This window comes from Sorex araneus, chromosome 7, assembly GCF_027595985.1.
Source record: "Sorex araneus isolate mSorAra2 chromosome 7, mSorAra2.pri, whole genome shotgun sequence".
Taxonomy (NCBI): Eukaryota; Metazoa; Chordata; class Mammalia; order Eulipotyphla; family Soricidae; genus Sorex; species Sorex araneus.
The window spans coordinates 17223460-17243566 of NC_073308.1; the positions used below are offsets into that span (position 1 = coordinate 17223460).

Genomic DNA, 20107 nt, shown 5'->3' on the forward strand with positions numbered 1-20107 from the left:
ATGCAGGGGGAAAGGCATCCCGGATAGAGAAGGGAACACCAAGTAAAATGTGGTTGGGGATCCCACGCAAGAGGAGAGATGCGTGCTGAAAGCAGACTAGAGATTGAACACAATGGCCGCTCAACACCCCTATTGCAAACCACAGCACCCAAAAGGATAGAGAACAAAATGGAATACCCTGCCACAGAGGCATGGTGGAGTGGGGGTGGGGGGATAGGATTGGAGAGTGGGAGGGATACTGGGTTCATTGGTGGTGGAGAATGGACACTGGTAGAGGGATAGCTTCTCGAACATTGTATGAGGGAAACACAGGCACAAAGATGGGTAAATTTGTAACTGTACTCTCACAGTGACTCAATTATTAAAAAATGAGTAAAGAAAAAAATTTTAAATAAAAATAAAGAAACTTTGGTATAGCTACACAATGGAATACTATGCAGCTGTTAGGAGAGATGAAGTCATGAAATTTGCTTAGAAATGGATAGACATAGAGCGTATCATGCTAAGTGAAATGAGTCAGAAAGAGAGGGACAGACATAGAAGGACTGCACTCATTTGTGGAGTACAGAATAACATCACATGAGGCTGACAACCAAGGACAGTAGATACCAGGGCCAGGGGGATTGCCCCATAGTTGGAAGCCTGCTTCATGAGCGGAGGGGAGAAGGCAGATGGAATAGAGAAGGGATCACTAAGAAAATGATGGCTGGAGGAATCAGTCGGGATGGGAGATGTGTGCCAAAAGTAGATAATGGAACAAACATGATGACCTCTCAGTGTCTATGTTGCAAGCTATAATGCCCAAAAGTAGAGAGAGGGTATGGGGAATATTGTCTGCCATGGAGGCAGGGGGAAGGTGGGAAAGGGGGGGCGGGTATACCTAGGATATTGGTGGTGGGGAATGTGCACTGGTGGAGGGATGGGTGTTTGATCATTGTGTGATTGCAACCCAAACATGAAAGCTTGTAACTATCTCACAGTGATTCAATAAAATTGAAAAATAAAACATTTGCATAAACTAAAAAAAAATCTCAACATTTCTTAAGCTGAAGTCCACAATATTTCTAGTCCAGAGCCACATATACCTTTGTCTCCAGCATTCTTGAGATAAAGAGGGGGAAAACCTGGTTTATAATTTTTTAAACAGGAGGAAAATATAGGCAGCAGCACTTTAAAACTTCTCAGTTGGAAAGGGATATTTTTGGTCAATGATCTATTTTTATTTCTGCTCGGCTGTTTCTCGAGGAGTCCAATGACAAAGACCTGTCCTTCAAAGTTTTACTCCATGGGCATGGAATTAGCATTTTCAATGACTTTCCACGGATCAAGTATACAGGTCTCTTTCCTCCCCCTCTCCCACCCTGAGGATAGGGCCAGGGGCAGTTGGGGGGAGGGGAGCAGGTCCTGGGTAACCCTTCTCCTTTTCAGCATTTTCCTGTGGGACTTTCTCAGCAAATATTTTTGGCAAAGTCATTTCTATGTTTTCCCTCTCAAAAACATGAGAGTCACTGATAAGAGCTAAATATCACATGATACCCAGTGCAAGTGAATGTGCTCGTGTCATTCTTAACCTACAGCTGACTATTTTTGTTCCTCCTATTGATTCTGCAGCAAAACAACTTAATAGTATTATCCTGGATAAATTACTCAAAACTGTTACCTCTACAAACATGTCAAAAAAAAGCAAACAGCAATTGGGGGGGAAGAGTAGAAAGAGATCAGATGGACTATCAACCAGAAGGCAATCATTCTCGTTCAAATTTTCTTTGAATGTCTATCATTGTCATTATTTTGCTGTTATTGTTACCTATATTGCAATATGTGGGTATGATGACAGCCTTCCCAGGAAATACCACTCAATGGTGGATTCATTAAATGTAGGTAGCAGATATTTCTTCCTTTCACAAAGATAAAAGGGAAGAGTGGTAGCAATTTTTATTTGTACGAATCTAACTTTGACTCATTTTTATTATTCTCAAAAAATGAGATTTGTGTTTTTGTTCTGTACTTAATAGATTATACTCCAATAAAATTCTTGTCTCCTTATTACTCATATGGTTTTACGAAGGAGGATACAGGATATGTTTAGATATATGGTACTCTGAAATACTATCAGAGCAGGAACTTGTAGAATCTTTACTGCATTCTTGGCTTAACATAACTTTTGAAGAACTTTTCTCTGCCATTCTTTAAGTCACACATTTCATCCACCTCCTGCAACAACATTTGCCTTGGTCCCTCATGCTCTTAGGAGTACAGCTTAGGTGTAAATTGACAATATTAGAAGAAGACATTAGAACACATTGGTGACTACCGAAAATAATTTTCCAGTGAGGACTTGAAGTTGAAGTGCTGAGTCTAAAAAGTGAGGGGGACTCGGTTTTTAAGTCAATCTTTAACAATGCCTTATAGTCTTTACTTTCCTATGTGTTTGGACACCAAATTCTCAAACCCTCCAACTATCTACATAAAGGGTGAATGCTGAGAAGTTCCTTAAAAAATCTGAGACCAAATCAAGTTTTCACAGCCAAACTCCCCCTATGACCTAAACTTTAACCAAACTCCCCCTTTGAACCACTTTTGAACCACCCTTTGAACCAAAGCAGTTCTGCCCTAAAATGGCAAAGTTGAGTGACATAGAGAGTAGCAGGTAAACCAGTTCCACCCTGAAATGGCAAAGTTGAGTAGTTATGATGTAGAGACTAACAGGAAAACCAGAAAGTGTTTGCTACTTGGTCCACATAGAGCAAAGTATGAGCTTCTATCCCAATATCAGGTGAAACTTGATTTTAAAATCCATACCTTCTCTTTTTACACAGAGAAGAAAGTGGCATCTATTCAGATGTACTAATAGAATCCTACCAAAAGCCAAAGCAAGCTCCAAGAAATTGTGGATTCAATTGTGCAAAGGGACATCTGCTATCTAGATTTCACTTCTACCTAATTTCTCACATCAGATAATGTGTCTCAATAACATGATAAGGTACAAAATACAGTCAGGGCAGAATGAGCTATCCCCACATACATGCCTTACTTGTTGTCATCAACAGAACCTCATAATGAAAAACCACCATTTCCATCACATCTGGTGATAAGACAAGAACAGTGGGCCATTTTGGATTCTTGGAGAAGGAATCCCACGTCTCAATTCAATATTTGAAATAAACATCTCCCAAGAGAAACTTATAAAACATGGCACTCCTAAACTCAAGAGCTTTTCCATGCAAAGCTATTGTGTCCCCACTTTCTTTCCTTCCCACCCAATTTAAAACCTAGCTTCCCAGTTCCAAATGCTTTCCTGTAACCTGGCTATTGGTGATGCTTCTTTTAATGCTGACCTGTTGAGAAGTTTGAGTTATGAAGTCTAACATCTTCTAAACATCTCCAGCTACATGGAGGTCCAAAGGTCCAAAAGAATTGAACCAATGGAAACTTTAACTCATCACTTAAACCCAACTGTGTCCCATTTTTAAAATTCCCCATCAAATGAGTGATACTAATTTTTTTCAAACCAATAATCTATCCTCAGCTCACCTTTCCTTCTAATGTTCTAGCCAAATTCATCCACTGGCTATTTTTCTATCTATTTCATCTCTCCAATTCCACAGGCACTGTTACCAGTTCAGGGGCACATAATCTCAACCACTACCACGGCAAGAGACTCTATTCTTGACCGATCCCCAACTCCTTCAAGCCATCATCCATGATACAGCTTACTTAACCTCCTCCCCACCACCTCCTGCTGCTTTAATGGAACCTTCCTGGTGCTCTCTCTTTACATAAAGTCTGAGGTGCTTTCCCCTTATTTACCCTAGGGAAATTACATCTTAACTGAAATTCTCAGTGTAAAACTTACCCATCTGTCTCCTTTCCTGTTACATCTTGAGGACCTACACACCATGATAGATTCTGATTACATGCAGTGAACATGAAACACAGGTGTTCCTTTTTTATACATTTCTATTTGTTTTGGAGCCATACCTGGCCGTAATTAGGGATAACTCCTGACAGGTTAAGGGGGACAACTGTGGTGCCAGGGATCAAACCCAGCTAGCTACATGCAAGGCAAGAGCCCTACCTGCCCTACTATTGTTCCAGTCCCCAAGAGTCCCTTCTCCATGCCAAGCCCAGCTTCCTCCCCTTCGGGCAGAATGGTACTAGGTTGAGTTAAAGTGCCTGCTTCTGCACTGTAGCACACAACTTGATGGGACATATCTCGGAAGAACCAAAGAGCAATAGACTTGGTCTTTTCTTCTAAATGATTCTTCACTGGTGGCCTCAAAGGTCACAATCAAAAGCAAGACAGTAGCTAACAATCCAGAACATGGGACACGACCATGTCAGTTCCAATTTTGGTTCCACTTATCCCTGTGCAAATGACCTTGGGCAGACAACTACAGTGACCTCTTTCCTATGAGTCAATCAGGTAATCCCCATAACAAGCCCCTACAGGAGCCAGCACGGGCCTAACTAGGCAACATACCTCACTTTCACTCCTTCATATTTCACACCATACTTCTCCATGGATCAAAGAACTTGTGGGAATAAGTGAGATTGTAATCTTGCATCCATCAGTCACTTTTTCCACAACTTCCAGCTTTCAGATGAGTTCCCATTGTTTGAACTCAAAGAACTAAGTGTACACATCCAGCTTTTCTCCAGACAGGGCTTGTTGTCAGAGGACACGGGTCGGGAAAGGGAGTGCTACTGGTTATGGCTGTTAAATCAACATTTTTTTCTGACAACCCACCCTGGGCCCTGTTCCCCCCATGTCACGGCCTGTGATGACTGAGTGTCTCCCAAGCATGACCAAGTGATTAGCGGGGCTGTGTCTGTGCGTCCCGACCCTAATGGGGGCTCTTTTTCCATTTGCCTGGTGTTGAAGCCTGAGCGCTCCACTGCCTCGTGCATTTTCAGCTTGATGAATTCATTATTCTCCATAGTTTCCTCCTCCCTCCTTCAGCCGAAACTGCCTCTGAAAACGCCAGGAATTCTGTGTCCCCAACCCTCCCCCATAAAAAAATCTGAAGAAATAAAATACAAAGCAAAGTTTGGCACTGGAAATCTGCACCACTTAAGATCCCCAAGGCTACCTGAAAAACAACAAAGTAATGACACTCATTCAGATGACACCATAGCTAGTACAAGCTCTATGCTCACCGCCCCCCTGCCACAAGAAAGCAAGGAAGAAAGCGAGAAAGGAAGGAAGGAAGGAAGGAAGGAAGGAAGGAAGGAAGGAAGGAAGGAAGGAAGGAAGGAAGGAGGGAGGGAGGGAGGGAGGGAGGGAGGGAGGGAGGGAGGGAGGGAGGGAGGGAGGGAGGGAGGGAGGAAGGAAGGAAGGAAGGAAGGAAGGAAGGAAGGAAGGAAGGAAGGAAGGAAGGAAGGAAGGAAGGAAGGAAGGAAGGAAGGAAGGGATTGATTTTTCTTTTCCAGATATGGACAGGATTGAAGTAAAACAGGATTGTCCTTGGTGGGCTTTGGTATGCATGTCTAAACAGTAGAGCCTAAGACAATGGTTTTAAACCCACTTAGCCAAGTCACCCCACCTTCCTATCCCACCCCACCCCATTCTTGCAGACAGGATGCGACTGGGAAGGGGGTGATATGGAAAAATCTGCAGAGGTTGTGGTTTAGGGTGCAAAAGGGCGCAAAAGGAAACTAGTCAAATGGCATGGGTTGCAGGTCATGGAACCCTTATTCCAAATTGGACTTTTCTCCAACCACTCAGGTGTGACTCAGAACAAGAGAATGAGAGGGAAGAACTCTGCTCCTTCTGCTATTTCTGCATCCTAGCCTAGGATTCAGAATTACAGTACACACACAGCAGTGAGGGTTCTTGATCTCTGGGGGCCCGGGTCCCTGATGTCAACAAGCTGTCCCCCTCACATGCATGCAAGGAAACAGGAGTCGCCACAGAACTGTAGCATCTCAGAGTAACTAGGATGATGGTGAAAGCTCTGGGCCAAGAACCAGCACCCTCTGCCCTGCCCCAACCTCCCTGAGCTGCAGCTCTCCCAGCTCCTGACCTTGCACAGGCTCCCTGATCCTCAAAGCCTCAGCTTCCTTATCTGTAAACAGGGTGGTCCTGCAAGCTGACGGTTCCAACACGGTGACAGGAGGAAATAACATGTGGAATGTGCTTAGCACACATTTTTCTAACAGATTTATAATCCAAAGTACTGTCAAAAACAAAAAAAAATAGTGGCCTTAAGCCAGAGAGCTCATGCAGAGGTGAGGGTGCAAACATGGCTTTGAGTTTGATCCCTGACACCCCATGATTTTTTGAGTACTCCTAGGTATGGCATCCAGCACTGCTAGGCCCATGTGGTATTGATCACTAGGCCTGTGTATCAAATCATTCAGCCAGATGGCCAATGTCACTGGAAAGGGCCCCCAGGTCTCCCAAGTGCTAGTTAGGGGACCCCCCCAACATAACAAAATTAGTGACTAGGTAAAAACATTTCTAGGTAAAATGTTTTAGTGTCTGTCAATCATAATTTTTATTCTGAATAGAATAAAATGAATTAAAAAGCTACCCATATATATATATATATATATATATATATATATATATATATATCCACAAGACCTATGTATGGAATTTAAACCAAAATGTTGGCACTATCCAGGGGCAAGCATTTTTAAATTTTTTGTAATGCATACCAGATTATTACAAAAAAAAAATACTTCTACAAAATGTTACTAAAGAGATCTTGTGTGCTAATTGAACTTCTTACACAGAGCAAAGCCTTATCTCCCAGAAGGTGACAATGTCCCTACTGCGTATCTTATCCATTCGGAAAAATAACTGTCTCCTGCCACATTGGCTATAGTCACAGAAGATGACGCTTCAGATCTAAATATAGGGTCACTGTGTTTGGGGTGGGGGTGGGGGCAAGACAAAGGGAGGAGGCGGAAGATCCGAAATAACCACTGAACATGAGGACATTCAGCACCTCTCCTGTGTCAGACTCAAGCAAATCTCATGCTTTGTTGCCTGAAACAAAAGAAACAAGGGCTGCGTCCAGGTTCCTTGGAGCCTCTGGCAGAAATACCCGCTTCTGTCCCTTTTTTCTTTTGAAGAACTGAGAGCTGAAAATAAATCCGTGCAAACTCAAAGACCTTCTAATCCCCAAGCTGCATCCACTGCACACTTAGGGTGGATGTCCTGCTCACCCCACTGGCAGCAGCCTTCATGCCAACGAGCTCCCTCAACACAAAAATTTCAGCTGGCCAAGTCTGAATCGCGGAGTGGATGTTTCAGCTGGATTTATTTCTCTAACCTCTTCACTATGGACGCTATGTACAAGGTGTGCGCAGAAACAAACCTGTTTGGGGAACAAAGCCTGGCCACTTCCAATGTCCCTATAATAGGAAAGTGCTGACTAGGGAAAGGTTTGCAAAGGTTCCCTGTGCCCACTGATGACATAGGGATTCCCAAAAGTGTCTGCTCAGGGAATTTATGACCCATCAACATTGCGGAGAATGTCTGGGCTGTCACCCCTCCAGAAGTGCCTGGGTGCGGTGCTACAGAAGAACCTCTCCCTGCTCTCCCTGGAGACCTCCCAGACCACCTCACCCCCATAGAATTCTTTGCACAATCTTGGGCTATTCACAACTCCTATTTGGGGACTCATCTGCATTCCTGTCAAAGCGAGAGGGGTCTACATGCATGAGGATTTGTTGGCATCCCGAGAGAATTTTGGGTCCATAAACCAGTGAATGAGTCCCATTAATATCTATATGTAGCTTTTTCATCTGTGACATAAATGACATTTTTTACTTGCCTATTTCTGAATCTTCTTTATTAAATAATAAACTCAAGAATAATTTCATACAAATCACCCGTATATGTAACTATTATTTCTTATTATTACAACGGCTTCCTCGCAGGCAAAATTTCCGAATCATGGTAGAGTTTGCAGCGTGAAGCCCTTTTATGAGTGCAGATCCCAAGGCAACTTTCATAAAAACCAAACCTGCAAAAGATCGCTTGGAGTCTATGAATAACTCTGAACTACACACCGACTTATAAGTACCAGAGGTTGGTAGGGTAAAGCAAAAACTCTTGATGAAGAGCTTTGGATTTTCCTCACCCAATGGGAAAGAATCCTTTAGCTAGCAGATGTGCCAGCCCCAAAGACCCTCAACATTCATCAAAGGGCTTATTAACAAAATTCTAAGATATATACTAGAAACATCACCCTCAGATCCAGCTCAGAGACAGAAGAGGTAGTGGTGAGTTTCTCCCGGCATTTCAAGGACAAAATGTTTCCCACAATGACTAAGTCCCCATAAATGGCTTTATGTCTCCCTAGGAAGAAATAATCCTTCCCACTTCTACAGACTTCCAGAAACTATATATATATGCTCAACACTGTCTATTAAGAAATTGCTTCTTTTTATTGTGGGGTTCAGTTCACCTTTTTTCATCCAGAGGAGGTCAGTGGGGATCTAATCATATTTGAATGCCACATGCCAATAGCCATTTACGTGGGCAATTACCGTAATCACATCATGGTGGGGGTCACTCAGAAAAACTCCTGGAAGACCCTTTAGAGTGTACCTGCATTACAATCTTTGTTTTTAGACTCAGTCCAAAAGAAGCATGTTGGCTAGGAGGAACATGGAGATTGGCAAGGACTTGGGACACAAAGAGCCATGAAAATGGTTTAAATTCTCTAGATCTTCTGAAAAAGCTGAAAAATACACAAAGAACAGAGCACTTCTAAAACCCACACTGTCGGCCACTCAATTGCGATGCTTTAGCCATCCTCACCACAATGGTTTCTCTTTCCTAGGTCCCATGTAGACACGGTTCTTTACTCCAGTGACAGTTCTTAAAGCCAGGTATTTGAAAGGCATCATCTCTGACATTCCACCCACTCTCCTTCTTGGTTGAATGGCCTAGGTGTGGCCACAGGAACTACTGGCATTTGGCTAAGGGACAGTTGAGCTAACAATGCATTTAACTTGGGTTTATGTGACTTGCACTTATTTCCATAGACAATAAAACATGCTAGTCACCCTTGTGTAGGAATAACTTTCAGGGCTGCTCCTGTAATTCTATCAAACATGGCAACATGGAGAAGAAAAGGTCAGGGGTGACAGAATGTGTCCTTTCAGGTCCTGACACTGAACAAACCATCATGGAAGGGAAAGTTTGAAATGCACGAAACAAGATGCAAACTGAAAATTCTTCTAAATCTCTTCTTGCAGCTCATACAAGAAAGAAACTTGATAGGGTTTCCCCCCAAAATTTGACAACAATCCTTAAAATTTACATAACATTGCCAATAATGAAGTGTGACTGAAAGAAGCTTTTTAAAGCATCAATGGTAAAGAATAAATTTCAGTCAACATGTCAGAGGAAAGACTAAATTATCTTCCTATTCTTGCTATTGAAAATGGTATTACAAAACATCTGTGGTCCTATAGGGAGACAATTAAAGAGCATAGAGCCAAAAAATACAAGAGAAAAAAATGTTTTCTAGAGGACTGTCAATTAATAAAATGGTGTTAATTTTTCATGAATTTTTGTATTGTGATATGTAGAAGTGTTTTTCAATTTTTATTGTTTCTTTTGGATGATGCTTGTGGTACTCAGGGATGAGTCGAAGCTTGGGGTTTGGCTGTGCTTAGGGGACAATGAGATATCAGGGATGGAACTAACCTTCCCATATACAAAGTCTCACGCCAGTCCTTTGAGCTATCTCCCTAACCCCTAAAACTTAAAATTTTGTTGATTTTTCTTTCTCCTTTGGAACAACTACTTCAGTATTTAATTTTGTATTTTTAATTTCATATCTTTTCTTCAACACAACTGTTCATCTATGTTTGGACCCCAAATGTACAGCAAAGTTATTAAATTAACCCAAGGGGTAAGGGGATCCAAGCAACTACAGCAACTCTGTAGGCAAAACTGGTGGTGACTACTTCCTGGCTTAGCTTCCCCTTCCTCCTCTGATGTATGTCTCCAAGAGACTGGGAACACATGCATATGTGTGCAGTAATGAGGGACATGAATCCTACTTAATTTCAGAGGGAATAGACATGAGAAGAAGGTCAGGTCAAAAGTGTGATAGATAATTCTTTCCTGCCCACCACTCTCTACCAAAGGCACTTCAGACTAAGGAAGTTAGTCAAAGGCTCCAGGGATAGAGAGGAAGCCTCCATCATCCTCACACAGCCCTTCTCCTGCACCCACCACATGTAGGATGGCTCAATGGCCATTACCTGCTTTTGTGGTAGCTGTTTTGTCAAACCAGCCACTATGATGATTTTCCAGGGCGGATGTAATGGGCCCGAGCAGCAATTGCCTACCCTGACCCTCACCAGGAGAGAGATTTTAACTGCCGTTTAGAGGAGAGAAGGTTAAAAAGGGGGGAAAGGCGGGGCTGAGTGCCTGCCATGGCTGTGGGTGAACTCCTGACATTGGTGGATGGAAGTGGGCACTGGTGAAGGGTTGGAACACTGTACACCTGAACTCAATCATGAATGCTTTTGTAATCCATGATGATTCAATTAAAAAATAAGATATTTTTTAAAAGAGAGAGAGGGTTAGTCATTCATCCTCTTTTTCACTTCTTGATTGAAATACTGAGCCTCCAAGAAATATGAGAATTATAGACAGAGTCAGTGGCCTTGGTCATTTCTTCTTTTCTTCTCTATCTTAAGTATTCTCCTTTTTTTCTGAGATCCTTTCCCAGATCACTCCTTGTCCTTGACTCTGTCTATGGTTTTGCTTCTGGGTAAATTCAAACTGAGACCCTGTTCAGCCTCAACACTTAAAGATACGCCAGAGTTGCGGTGCCACTGTCACGTACTGTAGTGAGAATGGACTCCAGACCTACCTTCCAGGCCACCAACACTGCTTCTTCCTAGTCACCTTGAACACAGGCATAAGTAACTGGCCATTAGAATCCACAGTAGAGATATGGGTGACCCTCTGTGAGAGACTCCTGTTTATCTCAATGGTGCCTCTGGAAACAGAAAAGAGGCGATTGCCTTCTCCCCTGACTCCCTGCCTGTCTTCTGTGGCTCCTTCCTCTGTTCCCTTGCCTGGTCCTCTGTTTTGACCCCGTTCTTAGATCTGACCACTTCATTCACACTTGGCTCTTCATGTTTCAGTCTTTGGCTGAAAACCTGGCAGTGTACATCTTCCTGGCTGAGATGCTCAGTGTCTTCCTAGCTGACCAATAGCCTTCAGAGGGCAAGAATGGACAGACACCTCTCTCCAGGTGGTCTGCCCCATGCTCCTCAGCAATTCTCTGCAAGCTAAAGGAGAATGTCTACCAAAAATGAGTGTTCAGAAAAAACCAAATGAGAAAATAAACATACAAGAGAGAACAAGGCAAAACCTCCTTTTGTGTGTTTTCTCACTAGAGAAATAGCTCCCAGTAAATCCCCTTCCTCTCAGTCATAGGACAGGACTTATAATCATCACTGCCACATTTCCAGTATGAGTGCAGAGAAACAGACATCGCAACCAGAAGGAATTGTTCTTGTCTACCCAAATCTAAGTGCCTGTTATTTCTGCTAGCTACTTATCTGAAAACCGAGGCATGGGTAATTGCTGTCAATGAAACATCTGACATAAGTATCTTTTTCTTCAGAAAAGAGAGATTTATAAATGCCCTAATGCATCACTCTTTTCTCCAGTTAAAACTATCAACCAAGTGGTAAAAATATGATTTTTAAGATGTCACCACTCAAAAAACAAATTCAACCCCAATCTTTGGTAATGTGTTACACCAGTGAGTATGGAAATACAGTCCCTGGCACTGATCCATTAAAATACAGTCCTCAAACCCCTTCTGACAATGACATACAGCCCCCAATTTCTTCCACACAACTTCCCATTCAGATACATATTGGTTGATCATTTACAAGCATTAATATGTTTTATTTTTCAGAGAAAATGTGTATTCCTGACAGTTTCTCTTTCCAGACACCATGCTTTGATTTCCATGGGCTTTCAACTATGCCTCATCAGTAGGTACCTATAAGACCATTTCTGCTGAAAGAGTTGGTGACAGGAAAGCTAAGATGCTCAAACATCTTCCAACTTGCACCTTTGGAGGTGGTTAGTTCGCCTTCAGTCTAGGTGGCAGCAGATGTCAGGGTGAGGGTCATTCCCTGAGCCTTTTGTTATAGTTCTCGCTTGGGATGTGGAAGATTAATGAGTGACATAAATACAGAATCCACAGCACCTCTAGAAACACTTCAGTTACACCATCAATCCCCTTTTACATTAGCTGGGCTCAGGAAGAAGGTCACTAGAGACTTGTATAAGAAGGATCTACTCTTGGATCAGACCACCTAGGGGTATTGCTTGAAAAGCAGAAATGAAGTTCTAGAGCAGCAGGTACTAATCAATAAATGTCCTCTCCCCAGAAGTTAGATATTTGACTTGAGAATGAACAAGCAATGGCCAATAAGTCTTTGGAGGCTTTCCTTCCAGATGTGATGTCTGGACCAAACAGACACTGAAGACTCTACCAAAAGCAGGAAAAGACTATTTCCAGCTGGGCTTTCTCTGTGCCACTCAGGCACCCCATACACAGTTCTCTCCAATAAAGCATTTTTCCCTAGCAGGGCACTGGAAGAGAGCTAGCTCGCGATTTCCATCCCAAATGAACAGGCCCTACACAAAGACCAAACAAAGGCTGAGAAGTCATTTCCATGTAGATGTGGGATTCTATGCTGCCTGGAATTTCTAGACTAACTTAATCCATTGAACTCACATGACCCCAGGGAAGTGGGTAACAGGACTTAACTCTGGCCACACATCCTAAACCACACACAGTGCTATTGTTTCCAAGCTGCCAGTCTTTGCGACTCCTGAAGAGCAATCTTTAACTACTTATGATGTTGAAAGCCTTTTGAAAGTCGTATTCACTAATGGAAGCACCTCTTACATATTTTATAAAACTAAACAAACATCAAAGTTAACACTCAAAGGCAACTTGTTTTTCTAAACTCTACAGAGCCTTGTCAGCATATAACTCCCTCCTGCAGGTTCAATTCAAATAAATGGCACAAGATCTTTGAGTTTTCAGGAGAGAAAAATTCAGATTTTCTGCATCCTGAAGGCAACAACTCATGTTTTGTGTCATTGGTTCAGCATACAGTATTGGTACCGGATGCAAAATAAGCAGATTAGAAATGTATCCTAGGGGCAGAGATATGACCACACCAAACAGTCAATTCTCATTCATATCCCTCTTAATGTGGGGATTTCATAACTTCACCACCTTAAAACTTAAATGGTAACTGAAAAGAGAAATTCTATAGATATATAATTATATTATAAGTGGAGTCAAACTTTCCACAAACCTTTTCAGGGACTGGAGAAAGTACAGAGCATAAGGCACTTGCCTTGCATGCAGATGATCCCAGTTTGATCCCTGGTGCCACACATTGTCCCCTAAGCTCCACCAGGAGTGAGCAGAGAGCCAGAAGTAACCCCTGAGTAATGCTAGGTGTGACAAAAGGAAATAATAACTTTAGAGACTCCCAAAATTTCAAAAAGGCATGCAGGCTTAATGCACACCATTAACGACAGCATTGGTAACCAGAATGATCACAATAATGAACAGTGACTCAGCACCAACCACTTGTCAGGGCACTGTTCTGGAAACTTTTTGCTGGGCTTAATCAGCAAGTGACCACATTATGGTCCCCCTTACACCAAGGATGCTCCCCATCGCCAATATATATCTTCTTGTCACCTCTCTAAAAATAGCACCATGTTTGCCACCACCCACAGTCATTTACCTGGCTACTTCATCACCTGCTGACTTTTTATCTAGTTAATTGTTCAGGTGTTCATTATGTCTACCTCTGTAAGTTCCACAGGAGCCTCTCTGTTATTCACTCTTGGTTCTTTAGAAACCAGCAAAAACTCAATAGTGGATGGATGAATGGACAGATGGATGGGCAGACAGATGGATTTCATTCATCCTCTAAAACAAGTCTGCAAAGCAGTGTTTAACCCCAAGCCCTTGAACAGTATTTCAATCCTACTTTCTTCTTGGAACCCAATGCTAATCACACAAACCTATCTTGGACATCAAATGAAGTGAGAGATCACTCTTCCCTCCCCCTCTATCCTACCTTTCTTCCACAGAACTCAAGTTTCAGTCTCTCTCCACCTGAGAATTCTTAGAGCAAGGCAAGGAGCAAAGTCCACATAGCAGAATCAGTTCCCAGGCTATTTTTATCCTACTTATTTGCAAGCCCAGAATGGACAGTTATATCCCTGCGAGTTTAGGAGCAGAGAAAGCTAGATCTCTAGGCTTCCTGAGTCGCAGGAAGCATCTCTGCAGTGTGGACATTCAGGGAGTCAGATACAGACCCCACTCAGGGAAGAGGATTTCTGTAAACATACCTGGCGATGATGAGGAAACGGCCAAGGTGAAGGTGATGTATTTTCCTGTTCCGCAGTCTCGCCCATTTACATCCAAGACCCTCCACTTCCGAAGTACCCTGTTGAATGACTCACTCCTGGCTACATTTGTTCCTCAAAAAATATTGGGTAGAGACTGCGCTCATTCTGGCTCATGTTCTACAATGATCTCACTCTGGCTCCTGGTCCATAATGATGAGGTTCTGCCTGAATTATAACCTACAGCAGATTTTTCAGTTACTTTCTTTCAGAAAATAAAAGGACGTTCATCTTCCTTAGAGTCTCAATTTTATCTCCAGGTAAATATCACGATTTCCCCAATATAGTTTTACTTTGAGAGCACAAAGTAGGAAACCAGGAGCCAATGTTTTAATTGCTCTAATAAAATGAATCATTTCTTTCATGAGTATCTTGCTCCTTGCAAAGATTTTTTTTCCCTCTTTCTGCAATGTGTAAGTGCATTTCTGAGACTTCTTAAATGCTAGCCTATTCCTAAGCCCAATAACTCCATTTGCCATCACAGACGCCTTAGAAGGGATCTCTAAAGTGGATTATATAGCTCAGGGGGTGGATAATGGGCTATGGAGTCACTGCCTTTGAAGTCACTCGTTCAAGTGGAATCCAGACTACAAGCCATGAACACAAGTATCATCATGACTGACAATTGTTGGGTTTCTGTCAGTGACAAGGGGTTAGTCGGTCCTCTCCAGATCTAAGACCCGAGACTTACAGCACAGGTATCATCATTGTCATCAGGGTATGGAGACACTTGTAGAGATGGGACCCCTTGGAAGAGTTAGCTGCAACTTGTATGGAACTGGCGAAGTTCATCGTGTTAGGTGAAGTGAGTCAGAAAAGTAGATCCGCACTGCATGATCTCACCCATATACAGAGTGTACAGAAACAAAGAAAGGCATTAAATAATCCCTTATGGAAACCAATCCTGATCTGTGATCACTAGAACTGGAAACTAAGTGGGAGCAAAGAGGAGAATGCGCAGTGGGGTGGCAGTGGGGAGATCTTCAAACACTGGTGGAGGAGCAGGTATTACAGCTCTGCAACTATAAAATAATGACTTAAAAATATTTTAAAGATGCTATCTCCATTTTAAAATAGAAAAACGTCATGGAATGTCCCCAAAGGAGCAGATCTAGGAGTTGATTCCAGTCTACCATGTTACATATAGTTTCATCCCCGGTCAAACTGCAGCCAACATAAAGCAACACTTGAGTCCAACACAATTGGGTTTGAATGCTGGCCTTTTCTATTCATTCACCCAAATACCCAATGCAAAGAGCCTTAGCAGTGCAGGATTAGGGATCAGACTGTCAGAACCACCTTTGGCACCCAGGAGACTTGTAAGTTCATACATTAAGTTTTTTTCCTTCGGGGTAGGAAAGAACTCTTCCTCATTGTAAAGCATAGCCTCTATCACCTGCAGGAGGAGGAGAAGGAAAATCTGGAGTCAAAAGTAAGAATGTGACTTGGCCTGCAGCCACAGGAAATGGGATGGGTGGGGAATGATTACTTTTTTTCTCAATAACGTTTTTTCTCTTTAGCTGGCATTATGGCATGTGCCCATTTAGAATGGAAAGGCACATCATAAAAATGCCAAAAATGCAGAGGAAAAAAAAAACTTTAAAAGCGTTCAGCAACAGAATATTAAGGACAGACCTAATTAAAGAGAGAAAGTCATAATAAATGCAGGACTCTTTAAATCTTCTTTGTCATTGGGCTACACTGCCACCGACCCTCAATTCTATTTAAGTCACTCTCAATGGATCTCCTCTGTACTAGGAGTCCCTTTTGATTACACCTGAACATATGGCCTCTCAAGAGCTCCTTCCTGGCAGGCACTACACAGTGGAATCCTGGAGGGACGCCCTGGGACATCATATGGAGACCCCATGTTCAGCAATGCACACCCATAGCTTCCCTGGATGTCCAGCAGAAGAGAGAGCAGCAAGCTTGAACAGAGAGGGGAGGCAGTCTGGGGTGATGTTCTACTGCAAACCCAATCTAGAAGGCTTTCTGGTGGGGATGTCATAGAAGCTCAGAGGTAGTTTCACCCAGAACGAATGATGCTCCATTTGGGCCCAAAACTATAACCCCTACTCAAATTCAAGTTAATTTGAATAAAAGGGAGAGTTTTGAGGCAGTGACAGAGGTGGTACAGGGTGCAGGTCCAGCTTGTGCATGAGCCAGGTTTTATCCCCAGCATCAAGTGGACCCCAAGTATCCCTGTGTGTAGGCCAGGAGGCCCCCAGAACCACCAGCGTTAGAAAGCACCCCTGGAACTGTAGGGATTCACTGACCCTCTCACAACTTTATTCCCTTGCACTGAACCATCAGCCCTGTTGGTCAGGAATTACAGATGAGGGGCTGGAGCGATAGCACAGCGGGTAGGGCGTTGCCTTGCACGCGGCCGACCCGGGTTCGATTCCCAGCATCCCATATGGTCCCCTGAGCACCGCCAGGAGTAATTCCTGAGTGCAGAGCCAGGAGTAACCCCTGTGCATCGCCAGGTGTGACCCAAAAAGCAAAAAAAAAAAAAAAAGAATTACAGATGAAAAGTCTATACTTTCAGGGATCAAGTCTATAGCTCATTACTGGAGAAGTTTCTCTGATCATGAAGAGTACCCAAAACCATGAGGAAGAGCCTGAGCATCCTCTCCTGAGAGTGTTGCTTTTAAAACTGCCTAACCATTGATGAGCATTCTTCTCTTCCCTTGGGAGAGGGAGAGGGGGAGGATGCAGTCTGAGCGGTTTCTTGCCCAAAAGGGGGGGAATTACAAGTGGGGTTCCCAGTCTCCTAAGCACCCCCCTCTCAAAAAAGAGAATTTCTCTCCCCAGAATGTCATCTTTCTTCACACTTATAGGAGTCTCAATGGCAAAGAATTCAGGGGGGTTCTAGATACAGTTTTCATCAAGTCTTGATTTTATCAGGCCAAATGCTAGCAATACCACATATGTCAGTGGGACAATCAAGAAATCCAAATCATTACATTATCATTTTTCTAGACCTTTTTAATCTTAAGGACAGTAAAGGTCATCTGTTTGGGGTGCTAAATAGCTTTCAGCCATTTCTCTAAAAACACAGCACCTCTAGGTCTGTTACCTGGTGCCTCCTTATTGATCCCTAGAGGTATCTGCATGAATACAGCATCTTTGTTTCTAGGATAGATTTATCCCCTCCCTAATGACTGCTGCTGTGGCCACCTGACATCAGACCTCCTCCTAAGAAGCTAATCTTCATATCATGAAGCCTTGTGATTTCAAGTGGAAGCAACTAAACTCTGGAAACGAAGACCCCATTTGCAAACATTGTTTCTGATGATAAAAAAACTAGAAAAATAAAGACCTGAAATGCAAAAGAGATTTATCTAATGAATAGTGAACACCATTATCTTCAACTCTGCTTACAGCGAAAATGAAAAGTTAACACAGAGAAACAAAATTAAAAGTGAACTTTCAAATAATAACAACATGCTTTAATTTATACCATGGTTGGGGTGGTCTATTATACCAACAAAAAACATTATATTCTTCTTTTTTGATGATTCCCCATTTCATGGAGCAATGTCAGCAGAAAAGTAAAATTTGAAAATGACATATTTTACCTAGACAGAGCGTTGACAAATACAAAGCCACATCAGTAGTTTCTGTTGTTTTGTTATCCCAATATAACTTCTTGTGCACATTTTGTTGTTTCTATTTCTATTGTCACAATTCAGAAGCTGTTTTCTCTGGGAAGCTGCTCTTCATAGAAAGCTTATCACAGCCATGGCGGCAAATGCAAAGTCGTGTTTTTTATGACAAACTTTAGGGGTGATTAAATCAAAACAGTTACTATGTCTCAACTCAATAATTCCTTATTGTTGGTTAGTGGACCTCAATCTTCCCAGGGCATCTTCCTAGGTCAAACTGACACCTTACATAAATCCCATCATTTTGGATTAAGATCCATGCTCAGGAGGCAGTAAAAATGGCCCATACTACACGGATGTGGGGAGAAAGGGACTCTTCTTCACTGTTGGTGAGAATGCCAACTTGTTCAGCCCTTTTGGAAAACTATATGGACTATTCTCAAAAAATTAGAAATTGAGCTCCCTTTTGACCCAGCAATACCACTCCTGGGAATATACCCCGGAGAGGCAAAAAGATATAGTAGAAATGACATTTGCATTTCTATGTTCATTGCAGCACTGTTTACAATAGCCACAATCTGGAAAAAACCGGAGTGCCCAAAAACAAATGACTGGTTAAAGAAACTTTGGTACATCTACACAATGGAATACTATGCAGCTGTTAGAAAACATGAAGTCATGAAATTTGCATATAAGTGGATCAACATGGAAAGTATCATGTTGAATGAAATGAGTCATAAAGAAAGAGACAGACATAGAAAGATTACACACATATGTGGAATATAAAGGAGCAGAGAGGTAAGAGCTAGCAATGATGCAACTTCTGGCAGAAATTACTCTGGACTTAGCTACTAAAATACTAAAATACAGAAATACAGAACCTCGCGGCCGCTATTGTGGCCACACGATCTCATATCTCTTCATTCTCAGCAATAGAAAACAAATCATCAAATGCTTCATTTCCAGCAGGTCCGACTCTAGGGTGGGGGGGGGACTCCAAACAATAATAGTGAGTTTATTGTTTGAATGTAATCAAAGTAAAGAGAAAGTAAAGTGAAATTTATCAGCTACACAGGCAGGGTGGAGGCTGGGGGCGGGGGGATGGGGGGGGAGGTTTACTGTGGTTCTTGGTAGTAGAATATGTGCACTGGTGAAGGGATGGGTTTTCGAGCATTATGTAACTGAGACTTAAGCCTGGAAGCTTTGTAACTTTCCATATGGTGATTCAATAAAAAGAAAAAAATAAAAAAGAAAGAAAATGGCCCATACTAGAAAACCACCAAGTGTGGCACCAGTGTAAAAAAAAAAATCTCCCCATCAAGTTCTCATCTCTGGGATATTTCCTAGATTGGAAATGCTCCCTTGTATACTGACACACCGACTTCCAGGGAAGCATCAGGTAGGGACGTTATCCTGGCCAGTCAAGAGGGGAGGAAGCAAGATGGGACGAAGGAAGACAACAGTTAAGCCAATTACTCAGCTCTCAAGACTGGGAGCCTGGCATGCTGTCCCCTTCTTTGGAGACACACAGTGATGGATACCAGGTCCAAGACTGTCACACAATACATATGTCTCAGAAAGCATGGCATGGTCAAGATGGACCATGCATGGTGTGGTGGGCCTCTAGATCTATCTTGATTTAGCTGAGAAATGAAAGCACTCTAAGGTCATAAGCTAAGATTGTCATAAAGTGCATGCCAGCACCCTATACTTTAATAGTCCCAAGCTGCTTTTTAACTCGGAGGGAAACGATTTGCCTAATGTCTCTAGGAATGGCTCAATTAATTTCCTCCCTTAACTAATATTCACCTGTCCCCGAGAATGGGCCTGGGGAGAAATGGGTTTCTTTACTTCTGATCTTTGTCAGCCTGGAACTCAGAAGTGATGAGGGTAGAGAGAGAGCTGCTCTCAGGATGACAGAAATCTTTCCCAGAAATCAAGCACATTCACACTTCAGTCAGTCAGACCTGAACAGGTCCTGCAGAGGCCCCGTCTGTGTCTGATAATTAGCTCCCTGTCTGAGCAGTAAAGATCCTATAGTGCAGGTATT

The 20107-nt window shown here is 42.6% G+C and overlaps 1 protein-coding gene and 1 pseudogene across 7 annotated transcripts in view; one reads left to right on the plus strand and one right to left on the minus strand.

Moving 5' to 3' along the window:
* Positions 1-20107, minus strand: part of ESRRG (estrogen related receptor gamma) — a 597387-nt gene that overhangs the window by 457882 nt on the left and 119398 nt on the right. The gene's annotated exons all lie outside the window — the stretch shown is intronic.
* On the plus strand, positions 16982-17177 carry LOC129406728 (small nucleolar RNA U3; annotated as a pseudogene).